We start from the raw sequence: 15,796 nt of genomic DNA on the forward strand, positions 1-15,796 counted from the left end.
GTCGCGTTTGCAGCGCTTCCCTTCACTCGAAAAACCAGAAACTTTTTGTTTACACTCGAGTGAACAAAACACTTCTTCTCACTGCAGCAAGGATGAATGATGTACTTCCGATTCACACTTCCGACATTCTCTCTCAGTCTCCGCCGAATGCCCAATTCTTAGCTACAATCGGCGGCTGGGATAAGCCCTATGCATTTCACGTAAAACCTCGGTATGCATGCGTGAATGGAGGTTTTAGCGAGGTGATCCGATTCAAATGGAGCGTTTTTTACCTTCTTCTGGGTAATGATCATGAGCGACGAGAGTCTGCACAGGGGCCCTCTGCAGAAATTTCAAAATTTTGATTTTTTTGGTAAAAAAAAATACATGCTATAGCTAGAAGGAAAACTTTGTCACCATCGGATTCCTCGCACCATTGCGCGTCGAATGATACGTAAAACGAGTGAGTAACGGCTTGCCCCCCCAACCGAAAATGTCTGGCGACGCCTATGTTTTCAACCCAATGGTGTTGGTTATAAGACCATCAGGTACGGTTTAGGTCACTTTCTGGTGGAGGTCAGGTCAAGGTCAGGTCAAAAAAGGTCAAATTTCAAAGTTGATATTTTTGCATAAAATGGGTATCGATTCGATGCAGCTCGTCACGGGGAGTCTAATGGTGGTCTTTGTTTTGCACTACGAGGTCTAGAATTGCTAAAAATTGAGTTTGAAAATTTGACGTCATCAATTTTGAACAGTTTTTTCGCTATAACTTCGCCAAAAAAAAGAGGTATCAATCTAAAATTTGGTATGTGGATGGAAGGCGGTAAGGACTATCACATATATTCCGGTTTTTGCGAAATTCAAAAAACTTTTTGGATTTTTTGACTATTATATCTCAAAAATCTATTTTTTTATTTATGGGGGTCAAAAACAAAAAATTTCAAAAATCCGAGATAGCAGTTTTGTAGCCCTGTCAATTCTACAGCTTTTATGTCCTAAACATTTTTCTGTATTCGCAAAGCTATAGGCCTGACAGCTCTTCCCGCGAAACCCTTTTTTGGGTCGAAAACGGCAGAACATGACGTCACTCTGACGTCATTTCCGGCCAACCTATCATAGGTTTTGGAAAAATTTTTTGGTCATAATGTGTAAAATTGATGTCCGGGAGGGTACTGAAAGTTTGGTGACGATCGGCGCAGCGGTTCTGGAGATATATCGAAAAGTCTGGAGGGGGGGCAAAAAATAGCCCCCCCCCCACCAGGTCGCGGGTTAAGAGATATCATTGGTTGTGCGGTGAGGTCATCATGAATATTTTAATGTCGATTTTTTGTCAACTTTTTTACACCGTATTATTAGTTCTTCAGTGATGGGTTAATAAGTGTTGTGTTGAAGAATGCGTTGAACAGTCGCCGAACAGCTTCCACAAATTTCTAAGTCTTGAGCAGGCAATGGACGGAAGTGCTCGGAAAACCTGCAGTGGCTTCCAACGGATTGTGACAGGGTATGCTCCAGACATGTGCATGGATCCGAGTGATGGATATATGATCTCAGTGGATCTCGAGGCAAATTGCAGACTCGGATCTATGATCCCACCAAATCCGGTGTGAAAAATTTTTTCCGGATCTATGATCTCACAGGATCTGACGATAAACCAAGAACATGGATCTATGATCTGAGTGGATCCCGCCATGCACAACATTTGAAACCAGGTTTTCAAGTGTTTCTATGTCAATAAGTGCCATAAAACTATGGATTATGACGTGTTATTACATAAAATCACTAAATAAGAACGTTTGTGAGTTGCAACGAGTGATCTTTTGGGATTTCTGTGTTGACCAAAAATAAATGAGGATCTATGATCCCACTGGATCTCAAGCAAAAATACTAGACGCGGATCTATGATACCTACGGATCTCTCGATAAATTAAAGAACTGGATCTATGATCCCGACGGATCCGAGATCAGGATCCGTGGGATCAGATCCCAGATCCATTTTCTCGGATCCATGCACATGTCTGGTATGCTCCTCTCATTTCAACCCTGCCGTGATAAGAACGTATGGTCCCAGCGTTCGATTATTGAAATGTGCAGTGCCAAGAAAAACGGCGTACTTCATTGACCATGCAAGGATGCAAGATGACCAAACATTCTTGGAAGATGACCACACTTATGCCCTACCAGACTATACAGTACTGAAAAGAAGAAATGACGTTTTAGTCGATGCAATTTTTTTAGTCGATTTTTAGTCGATTTTTTTAGTCGATGCGTTTTAGTCGACAATACAGAGCCAAATTTGCAGAGATGTTTGCCATTGTCGCTCTGTAGCTGAATGCATTGATTGTATCGAGAGTCGAGACTGTAAACTTAGGGGGAGACGGTCGTCTTTTTTTTTTTTTTTTTTTTTGCCTCTTTTGAAATGTACACGTTAATACACACGAATATACAAACACTCATTTTTTTTTTTTAAGGGCAATTATTTCATCATTTTTTTTTTTTGAGCTCCTTTGTTTTTTTTTTTTGAGCTTTTTTTTTTTTTTTCTTTCTTTTCTTTTCTTGGGGGCGGCCCGGGGGACGGGCGGCGCTCCCGGAGTTGAAGTTCGCGCCAGACCGCCCCCCCCCCCCCCCAGACCGCCCCGTCGCTCTCCCAGATGTGATGGCAGATGCCGGTCCGGGGGACGGGCAGCGCTCTCGGAGTTGAAGTTTGAAGTTTGCGCCGGCCCGCCCCCCAGATCGGCCCGTTGCTTCTTCAGATGTTAGAGGTAGGCCCAGGGGGACAGGCAGCGCTCTCGGAGTTGAAGTCAGCAACGCCCTGCCCCCCCGGACCTCCGAGCGCTGTCAGAAGCCGGTCCGGCGGACGGGCAGCGCTCTCGGAGTTGAAGCTCGCGCCGCCCGGCCCCCAGACCGGCCCGTTGCCCCTCGAGATGTTGTTAGAAGCCGGTCCGGGGGGGGCGGGCAGCGCTCTCGGAGTTGAAGTCCGCGCCGCCCGGCCCCCCAGACCGGCCCCCGGCTTATCCTTTGCTTGTTTCTGAGCCAGCCCGGGGGCGGGCAGCAGCCCCCGAGTTGAAGTCCGTGCTGCCCCCGCCCCCAGGCCGGCTCGCCTCCTCCTGGATGATGTCCGGGGCCAGCCCGGGAGGCCGGCAGCATCCCCGAGCGGCGGTTATTGCTGCCCCCGCCCCCCGGGCCGGCCCGCCGGCGCGCTGTTGCTGCTTCCTTTGTGCATTGGATGAAAAAGATTGATGCGTACATTCAAATATAAGAACACTTTTTTCACATTTGCACGTACATATATACATGTATCCACTTTTTTTCCTCTTTTTTTTCTTTTTTTTCTCTCTCTCTCTGTCTTTTTTTTTTTTTTTTTTTTAACTCTTGCATTTCTTTTTCTCTCCTCTATCTTTGAGAGAGAAGAGATAATAATTTTCTGGCACATGGCTGCACATCGCTGGAATGTGCGCCTGTGCCCGAAAATTTACACAACATTGCTTGTCTCTTTTAGAGCCAAGGCCGTTTCTGATTATTCCTTTTCTACTACGCGAGAGCGGTTTTTTTTTCTCTCTCTCTCTGTCTGTTTTTTTTTTTTATTTTTTTTTTTGGAGCTGCAGATTCTTTTTTTTCTCTGTTTTTTTTTCTCTTTTTTTTTTTTTTTGAGCTGCTGATGCTTTTTTTTTTTTAGCTCGTTTTTTTTTTCCTTTCTTTTCTGGGGGCGGCCCGGGGGACGTGCGGCGCTCTCGGAGTTGAAGTTCGCGCCAGACCGCCCCCCCAGATCGCCCCGTTGCTCTCCCAGGTGTGATGGCAGATTCCGGTCCGGGGGACGGGCAGCGCCCTCGGAGTTGAAGTTTGAAGTTTGCGCCGGCCCGCCCCCCAGATCGGCCCGTTGCTTCTTCAGATGTTAGAAGTAGGCCCGGGGGACAGGCAGCGCTCTCGGAGTTGAAGTCAGCAATGCCCTGCCCCCCGGACCTCCGAGCGCTGTCAGAAGCCGGTCCGGCGGACGGGCAGCGCTCTTGGAGTTGAAGCTTGCGCCGCCCGGCCCCCAGACCGGCCCGTTGCTTCTCGAGATGTTGTTAGAAGTCGGTCGAGGGGGGGGGGGGGCGGGCAGCGCTCTCGGAGTTGAAGTCCGCGCCGCCCGGCCCCCCAGACCGGCCCACCGCTCGTCCTTTGCTTGTTTCTGAGCCAGCCCGGGGGCGGGCAGCAGCCCCCGAGTTGAAGTCCGTGCTGCCCCCACCCCCAGGCCAACTCGCCTCCTCCTGGATGATGTCTGGGGCCAGCCCGGGGGGCCGGCAGCTTCCCCGAGCGGCGGTTATGGCCGCCCCCGCCCCCCGGGCCGGTCCGCCGGCGCGCTGTTGCTGCTTTGCTTTGTGCAGTGGACGAAAACGATTGATGCGTACATTCAAACATAAAAGAAGACACTTTTTTTTCATTTGCACGTACATATACATGTATCCATTTTTTTTTCCTCTCTCTCTCTCTTTTTTTCATCTATTTTTTTTTTGTCTTTTCTTTCTTTCTTTTTTTTTACTCTCTCTCTCTCTCTCGATTTTTTTTTCTCTTTTTGTATCTTTTTTTTATCTTTTTTTTTGTCTTTTTTTTTTTTTTTTTTTCCTCTCTCTCTAGATTTTTTTTTCTCTCTTCTTTTTTTTTTTTCTCTCTCGATTTTTTTTTCTCTTTTTTTTCACTCTTTCATTTCCTTTTTCTTTTTCTCTCCTCTCTCTTTAAGAGAGAAGAGATCGTAATTTTCTGGCACATGGCTGCACATCGCCGGAATGTGCGCCTGTGCCAGAAAATTTACCCAACATTGCTTGTCTCTTTTAGAGCCAAGGCCGTGTCTGATTATTCCTTTTCTGCTAAGCGAGAGCAGTTTTTTTTTTTTTTAATTTGATTTTCTAGTCCGGTTTTTGATAAGAAGTCGAAAAGATGAGTAATTAACTGAGGATATTTATCTCCGAGTAAATTTGTTAGGTTGAAGTTGATGTTATTTCTGGTGCAATAGTTAATGATTGTTTGTCTCTGCTGGTTGTAATTTTGGCAATCTAATAGAATATGTTTTATTGTTATTCGGGTGTTACAATCGGGGCAATGTGGTGGAATTTGATCTAAGAGAATAAAAGAGTGTGTTATTTTTGTGTGACCAAGACGAAGTCTGCTTAGACACCTTTCCTTTGTTCTTGATGGTTGGTTTACAGAATTCCACCATTCTATTTTTGGATGTATTTGTTTTAGACTTGTGTTTGTTTCGTCCCAGATTTTTTGATTCACTAATTTTATTTGTTTTGGAATTGTTAACAGAAAGTCATCTGGATTTGGAGGGATGTTTGTGATATTTTCTAGGGTTAGGGCTTCTTTTGCTAATTTGTCAACATATTCATTTAATGGTATGCCCATGTGGGACGGGATCCAGAGAAGAATCGGTAGCTGGTTTAGTGTGTTTTTTATTTTAAGGATTTCTGTAATAAGTGGGTGTTTTTGAGATAGGTCTGTTGAGATTGATTGCAAGGCTGATAGAGAGTCGGAGATAATTATCGCTCTAGTTATATTATCTTTTTTGATTTTCTGAAATGCTGCTCGAATTGCGAATAGTTCAGCCGAGAAGATTGATGTGCCGTTTGGCAGTCTGGCTCTTACCGTCGTGTTAGCGCGAGCTCCCGTACGACTGATCGCCGCCGCTGCCGTTCGTTCGTTTATTTTGCTCCCGTCTGTGTAGAAGTGCGTGTAGTTTTGGTATTGTGCCATGAACTCGTTGAAAAGTGATTGTATTTCTATGTTGCTGTAGGAGGATTTTTTGCTGTCAAGGAGGAGGAGAAGTCTTGGATATTTTTGGCCCCACCACGCCACCGGGCGCTGCGTTGGAGTAATGGTGGGGAGTGTGATGTTAAGTGTTCGTGAGTGTTTTGTGATGTTTGAGCCGTATGCGAGTCTGCGTTGTTTCTTTTTAGTGATGTATCGAGGGTGAGATCTGAATTTGATGAGTGGGATGCATGGGTGGTTGGGGATTTTTTGAACTTTGTAGAAGTATCTGAGTAGTGCAATGATTCGTCGATGTGCAAGTGTTTGTGTGTCTGTGTATGTGTGTAGGCTAATTGTTGGTGTAGTGTGTAGTGCTGCTGTTGAGATTCTGAGGGCGGTGTTTTGGATTATGTCTAATTTTTTGAGGTGTGTCCTAGCTGCATTGTCAAAAGCTATTGCGGCATATTCTAGGATAGGGCGGATTAAGGATTTGTAAAGGTTGAGTAATGTCTGTGTGTCTCCTCCGAAATGTGTTCCTGATAGTGTTTTTAGAATGTTTAGTCTTTTTGATGCTTTAGTGGTGGTGTTGGAGATGTGTGTGTTAAAGGTTAGTGAGCGGTCCAGAGTTATGCCAAGGAATTTTGCCTCCTCAACTATTGGTATGTCGTTTCCGTTAATAGAAAGGGGTAAAGGATGGTAAGGTTTATGGTTACTAAAAAGGACGCATTTTGTTTTCTCTGGGGATATGTGGAGGTTAAGTGGTTGAAGAGCTTGGTGCACGTGTTTCAGGGCTTTGTCGAGTTGTTGGAGGGCGTTGTTTTGGTGTTTTGAAGTTGTCCAGATCGCAATGTCATCAGCGTAGAGGGCAATTTTGGCTGGATGTGGGACATGTCTAAGGGTTGAATTTAGAGCAATGATGAATAGGATGGGGCTGAGAACGGACCCTTGCATTAGGCCTGAGGTTGGATTTTTGGAGTCGGATATGGAATTCAGGTATTTCACTTGAAAGGATCTTTTAGTTAGATAGTTGTTCAAGTAATGTAGGAGGTGTCCGGAAATTTTGTGCTGGAGATAGTTCAAAAGGAAGGAGGTGTTCAGGGTGTCGTATGCATTTTTAAGGTCGAGGAAGAGAGCTGCTGTGGTCTGACTTGTGTGTAAGCTGTGTTTTATGTCTGCTGTAATGGATATTATGTTGTCTAGGGTGTTTTTGCCGGGGAGGAAGCCGCTTTGTTGTGGGATTATTAGGTTTTGAGTCTGTATGATGAAGAGTAGTCGGTGTTTTATTATGCGTTCAAAAATTTTGTGGATGGTATTTGTTAGAGAGATTGGTCTGTAGCTTGATAGGGAGGTTGCGTCTTTTTGTGGTTTTTGTATTGGAATGATATGTGCTTCGAACCATGTCTCTGGATATGTGTGTGTGGTGAATGCGTGGTTTAATGCGTGGAGTAGTAGTGTCTTGCCTCTTTTGCCCAAGTGTTTGTAGAGCTGGTAGTGTATTTGTCCGGGCCTGGTGCTGTGTTGCCGGCCCTGTTGAGGGCGTTATCGAGCTCGGTAAGGGTGAATGGGAGGTTGTATGGGTGTCGGTCTGTTTGCTGTGGGATGTGAAGGGGGATAGGGGCTGTGCATTGTGATGAGATTTCGTTGTAATGGTTAGCAAATTGTTGGGAGATTTCTTCTGGAGTTGTGTATGTGGTGTTGTTGTGTGTTATGAAGGATGCTTTGTTGATAGGTGTTGTGATTCCTTTAAAGGCTTTTATGGTTCGCCAAATTTTGGATAGTGGGGTAAATCTGTTGAAACTGTTTGCTATTTCTTTAAAAGATGATTTTTTGGCCTCTCTAATAAGTCTCCGGCATCGCGCTTTGGCTTTTTGGTAGACGAGAAGGTTCTCGTCTGTTCTATTTTTCTCATATCTGTGTCGTGTCGTGTTTCTAAATGTAATGGCTCGCTGGCAGTCGTAGTTCCACCATGGGGCAGATCTGGGGCGGGGATGGTTTGTTTTGGTAACTGGTATGTGTTGTTCGGCTGCTTGTGTTATCATGGCTGTAAGTTGGGTGGCTGTTGGATTATTTATTGGTGTTTTATCAAAGTGTTCAGTGAAGGCTGTCCAATTGGCTCTTTTGAGGTTGAATTTTGTAACTCTGTTGGGAGGTGCGGTGGAGTGTTGTATGGTGATGTGTATGGGGCGGTGGTCTGAGCAGAGGGGGTCTGGTGATGTGTTCCATGTTGTGTAGAGTGCTAGTGCTGGTGTTGTTGCTGTGATATCAGGTGTTGTGTCGTGTTGTTGTGTTCGTCTTGCTGCAGGGAGCGTCGGGGATCCATCATTGTTTATAATTAGATTTTGTCTATCTGTCAATTCGAGAAATAATTGGCCTTTTTCATCCGGGGTTGTTCTTGTTCTGTCCCATAATGGGTGGTGTGCGTTAATATCTCCGCATAGAATGTATGCAGTTGTTATGTTAGCTAATGTTCTTTCAAGGTCGGTCAGAAATTCTTGGAAATTAACAGTTGGAGGTGCGTAAAAGTTGACAATCGTTATGTATCGCTGCGTTGTTTTTATTTCAATAGCTTGTATGTCAAAGTTTGTTGGGAGATCAATGCTTTTAAAAGGGATGTGTTTCTCAATGAATGTGCACACTCCTCCTCTTCTTCTTTGTTCTGGAGAGATAGAGGCGTCTTTTCGAATGAGGGTGTAATTGGAAATAGAGAATTTGTAGGGATCGTTTTGTTTTAAGTGGGTTTCTTGGAGGCAATAGATTGATTTTTTGAATTTGAAAAGTGCCTGTTTAATTTCATGCCAGTTTCCGATAAGACCCCGGACGTTCCACTGCAGCAAGGATGTGTCAGTGTAGTGTCTGGCGTGGTGAGGATTTGTGTACATGTGGTTCTACTTTACTGTTTGTGTCTTAGAGTGTAGGTGTGTGTTTCTGCGGGTGCCGACTGGAGCCTCTTGCGGCGAGGTCGGCCCGGCGGGGTGGTGGGGCTGGGCGAGGAGGATTGGTCGGTGTTGGTCGAGTCGGAGGGCTCGGTATCGGACCCACTTCTGCCCGGCGCCGGGTTCACGTCGTTATCCTCCGGCTGTGCTGCCGGTGGCGCCGGGTGTTCATGGGCGGGTGCGGGTGCGGATGTGCCGTGGCTGTCGGCACCGGCGATCCGGGGGGATCGCGGCGGCACAGGGGAAGGCCTGGCCGCGCTGTCCGGTCGGGGAGGGAGTGGAGGAGGGGGGTTGGGAGTCGACCGGCCGGGTGCGGGAGTAAGGCGGGGTCGAGGCGACGAGGTGGGACAGGGTTGGGTTTCTGGGGGAGCGGAGGGTACTCAGAGTGGGTGAGGGGTGGGGGAGGACGTGTGGAGTCTGGGTTGGAGGACATGGTGGTAGGATCGACGTCCGGGTGGGTTACCACGTAATGGCGGGCTTCCCTTGGTTCCCAGCCCCGGCGGATGAGGAGGGATATGCGGCACTCAGCCAGCCACCGAGGGCAGCCGGTGTCGTCGGCGGCGTGGTCGTCTCCGCAACCGGCGCAGCACAAGGAGGAGGATGAGCAGGAGGGAGAGTCGTGCCCCTCCTGGGCGCAGGCGGAGCAGACGGGGTATGGGGCACGACAGTGCTGCTGGCGGTGCCCGTAGCGCTGGCACCGCCGGCAGCGGAGGGGTTTGGGGAGGACAGGGCGGACGGAGAAGGACAGGTAGGCGGCTCTGACAGAGGATGGTGGTTCAGGGGTGTCAAAGGTCAGGATCAGGATCTTAGGTGAGCGGGGAGGGCGATACACCCCGCGGACGCCCACGCGGCGAAAGCCCTCCTCCAGCTCCGGGATGGACATTCAGATTTTACTAATGTACAGCACACACGGACGTTAGACGGTATACTAAAACTACGCGCATGCGCTAGACGGTCTATCTAGTAACGTGAGACATGCGCAGCGTGTGTGCGCGGATATACGAGTATACATAAGCAATGTCGCACCGACACATGCGCAGCAGGTGTGCGCGGCTGTAGGGAACTCCTACACTACCCCCTCCCTAGACGGGTCGCGAACGTGACGCGTCGAGATCGCTGTGGGGATCGAACGTCGCGATCGGTGCGAGAGCGCAAGATAGATCGCAGTGGAGCTGGTCCCGGTGCTGCTGCTCTTGGAGATGGTTGTTCTGCAGGCGGCGTGTCTTGTGGCAGCATCAGCTCCAGGCCGTCCGACCGGGCAGCTGATGGTGGCAGAGTCGCAGAGGCAGGAGACTGCTGCGCAGGTAGGTGTGGCGTCTCTTCCGGAGACGCAGGCTCGCAGTGGTCGATGTTGCTGGTTGGTGCGCTGGCGGCCACCGGCTGCTTGTTGGGTGGAGCTGGCGTCGGCGTCGGTCGCTTCGGTAGGTTGCCGCGAGGAGATGCGCTGAGTGAGGCGTCAGCGTCGATCCGTTGCTGTTTGGCAGTCTTCGTGTTCCGCACGAAGAGAAGTGTTGCGGCAGATGCTTTCGACCGGCTGCACGGAGGCTCGCAGCGGCGGGCCTTGTTGCCGAAACGCTGGTGGTACCAGCAGACAGAGCTGTCTGGGTACGTCGGCGTCGGAGGGCGTGACGGGCGAGGCGTCTGACGGCTGCGATGTCGACCTTTGTTGCGGTGGGAGAAACTGCACGGCGCTTTGCAGCGACGCGCTCTGGCACCGAAGCGCTGGTGGTACCAGCAGATCTCGTAGGTTGACGGATGCGCTGGCTTTAGAGGGCGGTTTTCATGGCGTCGTTGATGCTGGCTTCGGCCAAGTTGCGATGCTGCGCCTTTGAGTCGACGCTGGGTGGCCTCCATTTGCTGTACTCGGACGATGAGGGTCGCGATGGTGGCTAGCAGGGCTGTGAGCCGACCTGCTGCCTCGGGTTCGGGTGCCGGCGAGCTGAAGCTGGTTGCGGGAGGAGCGGTGTGCTGCCGGGTGGCTTCGCTCGACTCCATGGTGTGGTCCACGAGTAGCCCGGATCACGTCGGGGTCACCAGTGTAAACTTAGGGGGAGACGGTCGTCCCGGTTTACAGTCATCCGATCGTGGTGATCGGGAAACGTGTTCCTTTCCGAGCACTCGTCAGCCACCAGGGCTCTTCATGTCGCCCTCGCTTCCTCGTCTTCAGTTTCCCTCCATGGTCTTGGTGCTGATGAGTAGAAGAGTGTGTATTTACAAATTTCAGATTTTACTAATGTACAGCACACACGGACGTTAGACGGTATACTAAAACTACGCGCATGCGCTAGACGGTCTATCTAGTAACGTGAGACATGCGCAGCGTGTGTGCGCGGATATACGAGTATACATAAGCAATGTCGCACCGACACATGCGCAGCAGGTGTGCGCGGCTGTAGGGAACTCCTACAAGACAAACATATGTTTTTTTTTTCTTCAAAACTCCGTCACAAAGATTGCTAATATTTTTACTTTATTGAAGCTGCTTTCAAGACGGGAATCTGGCACATATTTGGTGTAGATTTGGCAAATTAGGTTCATTGTAGCCGTTTTCACGACGGAATAGCGGGTACCTTATAGACACCTGTTTGGTCCTTTGATACCTCAGGAACAGGAATTTTAGTAGTTCTTTATAGTAGGTTTTCCACCTTTCGAATGAGTGGCCCGATACTTTGCTGTTTTTCTACTAAATATTACAATAATTAATTTTATTTAAGGACTTACCACTCACGTACACCTATGAAGCGTAAGCGCGTTCATGAAATTCTCAAATCTACAGGGTGTCCCATAAGTTCCTTCTCACCTAAATTTTTCTTTAAGAGGCTCTCTTATTTAAAGCCACGCTTAATTTATTTTGTAACTGAGCTTTTGGGGTTGCCATGGCGACTGTGAATGTGCTCCACGGTAACTAATTCGTCTAGACAAAATATTTTTTGCCAGAGAGTTCACTTCCTTTGGAGACGGCTTACGCCGCAACATAGAGGTCTCTGATACGGGAATACGAATACTGCCATACGAGACTAAGAAGCTGCTGGTTGAGGCGCTCGTTTTCCCGCACATCAATTACTGCTGCACTGTGTGGGGAGGATGTACTGCCTCCCAAAAGCACCGTATCCAGAAGGCGATCAACTTCGCGGCACGCGTCGTCACAGGACTGGCCCGACGGCAGCACGTCACTCCTGCTCTGCAGGCGCTTGGATGGCAGCGTTTCGAGGGCATGCTTGAGAAACGGGATGTGGCTCTTATACAAAGGCTGGTCTCGCTTGACGCGCCGCCTGCACTGGCCCAAGTTGTACAGCGTCGCTCGGTCGTGTCACAGAGACACACCCGATGCTCCCACGGACATCAGTTGGAGCTACCTAAAATTAAGAGTGAGCGAGCGAGGCGCTGTTTCCCTTACAGATCTGTGTCCACGTGGAACAGCGTTGGCGGGGTCGGCAGCGGATGAAAAACCATGTATTTTAGATGTCTTTTATTTCTTTTGGTGTTTAGTGTTTCGCTATTGCGTTGATTTTAGCCTTTTATGTACGTACTGCGTAATGATTCACGTGTTTGTCAGCGAATTTTAATACTTGTATGTACACGACGAGAGGGCTGAAAAGCCATTTAAATGGAGACCTCAATACACTGGATTTGGATTTGGATTTGGATTTGGGAACGTCTCGGTATTTAGACCGCACTGGGCCATTCACGACGGTTGAGGGTGATTGAGGCCATCCAGTATGTAGCCAATGTCTGTCGCTAACTGGACGCACAGTCAACAAGTGACGCCGATGATTTGTCGGGAGTCAATCGCTGCAAGTTTATGCTCTTTTTTTGTCAGCTTTCACGAGTGAGCCATGTGGCCAAAACTGTGTGGCGCCAAAATGGCCGTCAAAAAGGTCTTAGCGTTAGAAAGTTGGTAAACGGGCTTTTCAGGATGTATTACCAGCTGTCTAAGAGTATCATTTCGGGGTACCTAACTCAAGGTGACTTAAGCTCTACTTACCGGAGGGCTCAAAACAGTCAAAAACGTCTTAAAATGGCCAAACATGTGTTTCGTTATGCCTGAGGCTAAAAAAACTGGAGGGTCGATGACATCAATGTGGTCATCTGGACTACCTAGTCCGTGCTCGAGATAAAACACCCGTCCAAACCCCAAAACGGTCCCATATGGGCGACGGAAAAGGCCTTTGTGTCATCCAGCTTTATTCCTATGCAAAAGGCCAGGGTCACGGTAATGTGGGGTAATATGCGTCCAGACACTGATCACGTTGCGAATGATGCTCTAGAAACAGTCTTGGGACGCAGAATGCTTCTCCAAGAAGATCTAGGAGGAGTTTCAGCTTTCTAGCTTAACTTGAACCGCAAGTATGACCACATTTTTTTAGTAGAAAATGGCATCCGGGAGGTCGTAGGCCCATCTTCAAGCAAGACAGTGCATCAGTGCAGGGGTCAAGCAAAGCATAAAAGCAGTGCCAGGAGACTGTGATAGGCGTGTGTGGCAAGATCACATCCCAGGCAACTCATCGGATCCAAATTTCATAAAAAATGTGTTGGGAATATTGAAATCGAGGCTCGTCGAAGCGAAGCGGTGTTCCAGCATTGAGGAGCTCACGGCGCATGCCAAGTCAGTCTGGGCTAACTTCAAGCCTGCTATGCTGCCAAACATGCCGGTTGGCATGTCGCAGCATGTATTCATGTGTTTGCTTATGAAATGGGGAGCACATTGAGGGGTTATAAACATATCAAAACGCAATGTACTATGTTTTACATGCAAACAAAAGGTGAGAACGAACTTATGGGACACCCTGTATATAGTGCTAGTACAATGATTACCTACAGTGAGTCGCAGTGGTCGGCAGGTCCTCCGGGGTCGTGCCCCCTTTTCGGGCGCCAGGCAGGGCCATTACCCCCACCTACCAGACCGCATTGCATACACAACCAAGTTTACTGAAATGTCATACCTTTCCGTGACACTAGTGGCAGCGGAACACCTTTAATGAAGGGAGGGTGCACCGCCGACTTTTGGTCGCATCTTTCCATGCAGCGCCAATAGGGAATTGCAAGTTGCAACGCCAATGTCAAATACCAAAATCAAAGGGGGCACGGTGCCCCGGTGCCCCCCCCCCCCCCCCGTTCCGCCACCTATGCGTGACACTTTGGGTATTTAGGGTATTATTATGTAAAAAGCGTCGGACCACGACAAAATTGTACCCTCGTGCCGATCATGTTTTTATCTGCCATAATGTAACGTTTCTTCTGTATTTTCACTTTCACACAATACTATGTACACACACATCGGCAGCCCCGCGTCCCCGTCCTCTCGGCTCGCGGCCCGCCAGCCGACTGCCTGCCGCGCCGGCCGCGCCGGCGCGCGCCGACAACTTCCGGGCCGTGCCGCTAGGTGGCAGCAGCTGCCGGCCGCTACAAACCTCTACACCCTTCCCCCCTTGACAGGGAAAATACCTACATCTGTACGTAACGGCAACCCGGGTGACACCACTCAACCGTTCCCCTGCGGCACACTATCACATGAATGACGAACAGATCTACGCCACGGTAAGCACTCGACAAACCAACCTCATACCCTGCTCACCCGCCCCGGCCTCAGCCTCACGCGCAGACCTACAATCGCGCACACATCTACGAATAAATCATAGCGAAAATGGCAGCACGGGTGCCTGGCGCCACGCCCGGCTGAGCGTCACGATGATACGCAAACCAAGTCCGCACTCCGGTGCCCCTCGGGTCAGCGGCGAGCAATCACGATACACAACACAATACAATACAATTTGTGTTCGTCGAACACAAATTCACACCGCGCCGGGGCGAATCTCCAGCGAATTCGCCACAGACCGGGACAGCCAGAGCCTAATATATACACAGTGCCGCCCTTGGGCGTCCGCCCGCTCAGGTAATTAGTCGCATATCACCACGCAGCCGCGCGACACGCCCTCAGGTCCGTGTTACCAAGTGTGCTCGTTGCAGCGGTGGAGCAGCGCCACCACTCCGCTATCCAGCACACATATCCCTCCCGCTCACTGCCGCGGGGCCATCCACGGCGGCAGCCGTGCGGCTATCTTCCGATATCCGGCCGCGGTCAGGTGGATGCCGTCGGACTGGAAGTAGTTCGCGGCCGCGGCCGCTGTCAGGAGGTACTCTGACTCTCTCCCGCGGCGACGACGCTCGGTCAGGCATCGCCCAACACACGTCACCGACACGTTGCCGTTCAACTCCCGGGTCCAGCGTACCATTTTTCTCTCCAGGTCGAACGCAGCCGTGGTTTCCCACTTGGCCGCCCCGCACTCGGCAGTCAACCCATCCCGCGAGGGCCGCGGCGTCGGACCCACCAGAATGACGGGTGCAATGGTGGCCAGTTCTGACACCTGGGCGGTCACTGCCGACCACAGCTCCTGGCTCATTTCTCTGGGTGGTCCATTGCGGGGGTAAACATCGTTACCCCCGAGCCACAGTGCTATGGCTGCCGGGTACACTTCATTGGTATTAGCCCATGCACGAACCACGTCGATCAATGCCCCGCTGCTCAGGCATCCTGCCCAATGCTTGCCGATGTTAGCGGGCGGCACCCATACTGCCACTCGCCAGTTACGGGCATTAGTGGCAAATTCGGCATTTTCTTCTGTATTTTCACTTTCACACAATACTATGTACACACACATCGGCAGCCCCGCGTCCCCGTCCTCTCGGCTCGCGGCCCGCCAGCCGACTGCCTGCCGCGCCGGCCGCGCCGGCGCGCGCCGACAACTTCCGGGCCGTGCCGCTAGGTGGCAGCAGCTGCCGGCCGCTACAAACCTCTACAATAACACATTTCATATATTGCACACAAATAACCGTTGGCTTGTTAGTTGTTTCTTGAGATCATGGTAGGTCATACAATCTCAATTCTAGAAACTACAGCGGGTCCCTATCTTCTCCACAACTGTCATTGACCTATTGAAAGTCTTAACACGCGCACCGACGGGGGGCGGATATCCGCCCCCCCCCCTGAGGTTTTTCGCGGATAGCGGGAAAACCGCGGCGCTACGCGCCGCGAAATTTGGTACGACTATTCTCTCATCAATTTTACACATGGTGTGCAAGTTTGAACCTCCTAACTTTTAAGGTCAGGTCACCAGGTCACTTTGAATGACCCAACATCAAGCCACTTTTTTGCAACTTTGTCA

The sequence above is a fragment of the Amphibalanus amphitrite genome, unplaced genomic scaffold, assembly GCF_019059575.1.
Source record: "Amphibalanus amphitrite isolate SeventyFive unplaced genomic scaffold, NRLGWU_Aamphi_draft 000035F_arrow, whole genome shotgun sequence".
Taxonomy (NCBI): Eukaryota; Metazoa; Arthropoda; class Thecostraca; order Balanomorpha; family Balanidae; genus Amphibalanus; species Amphibalanus amphitrite.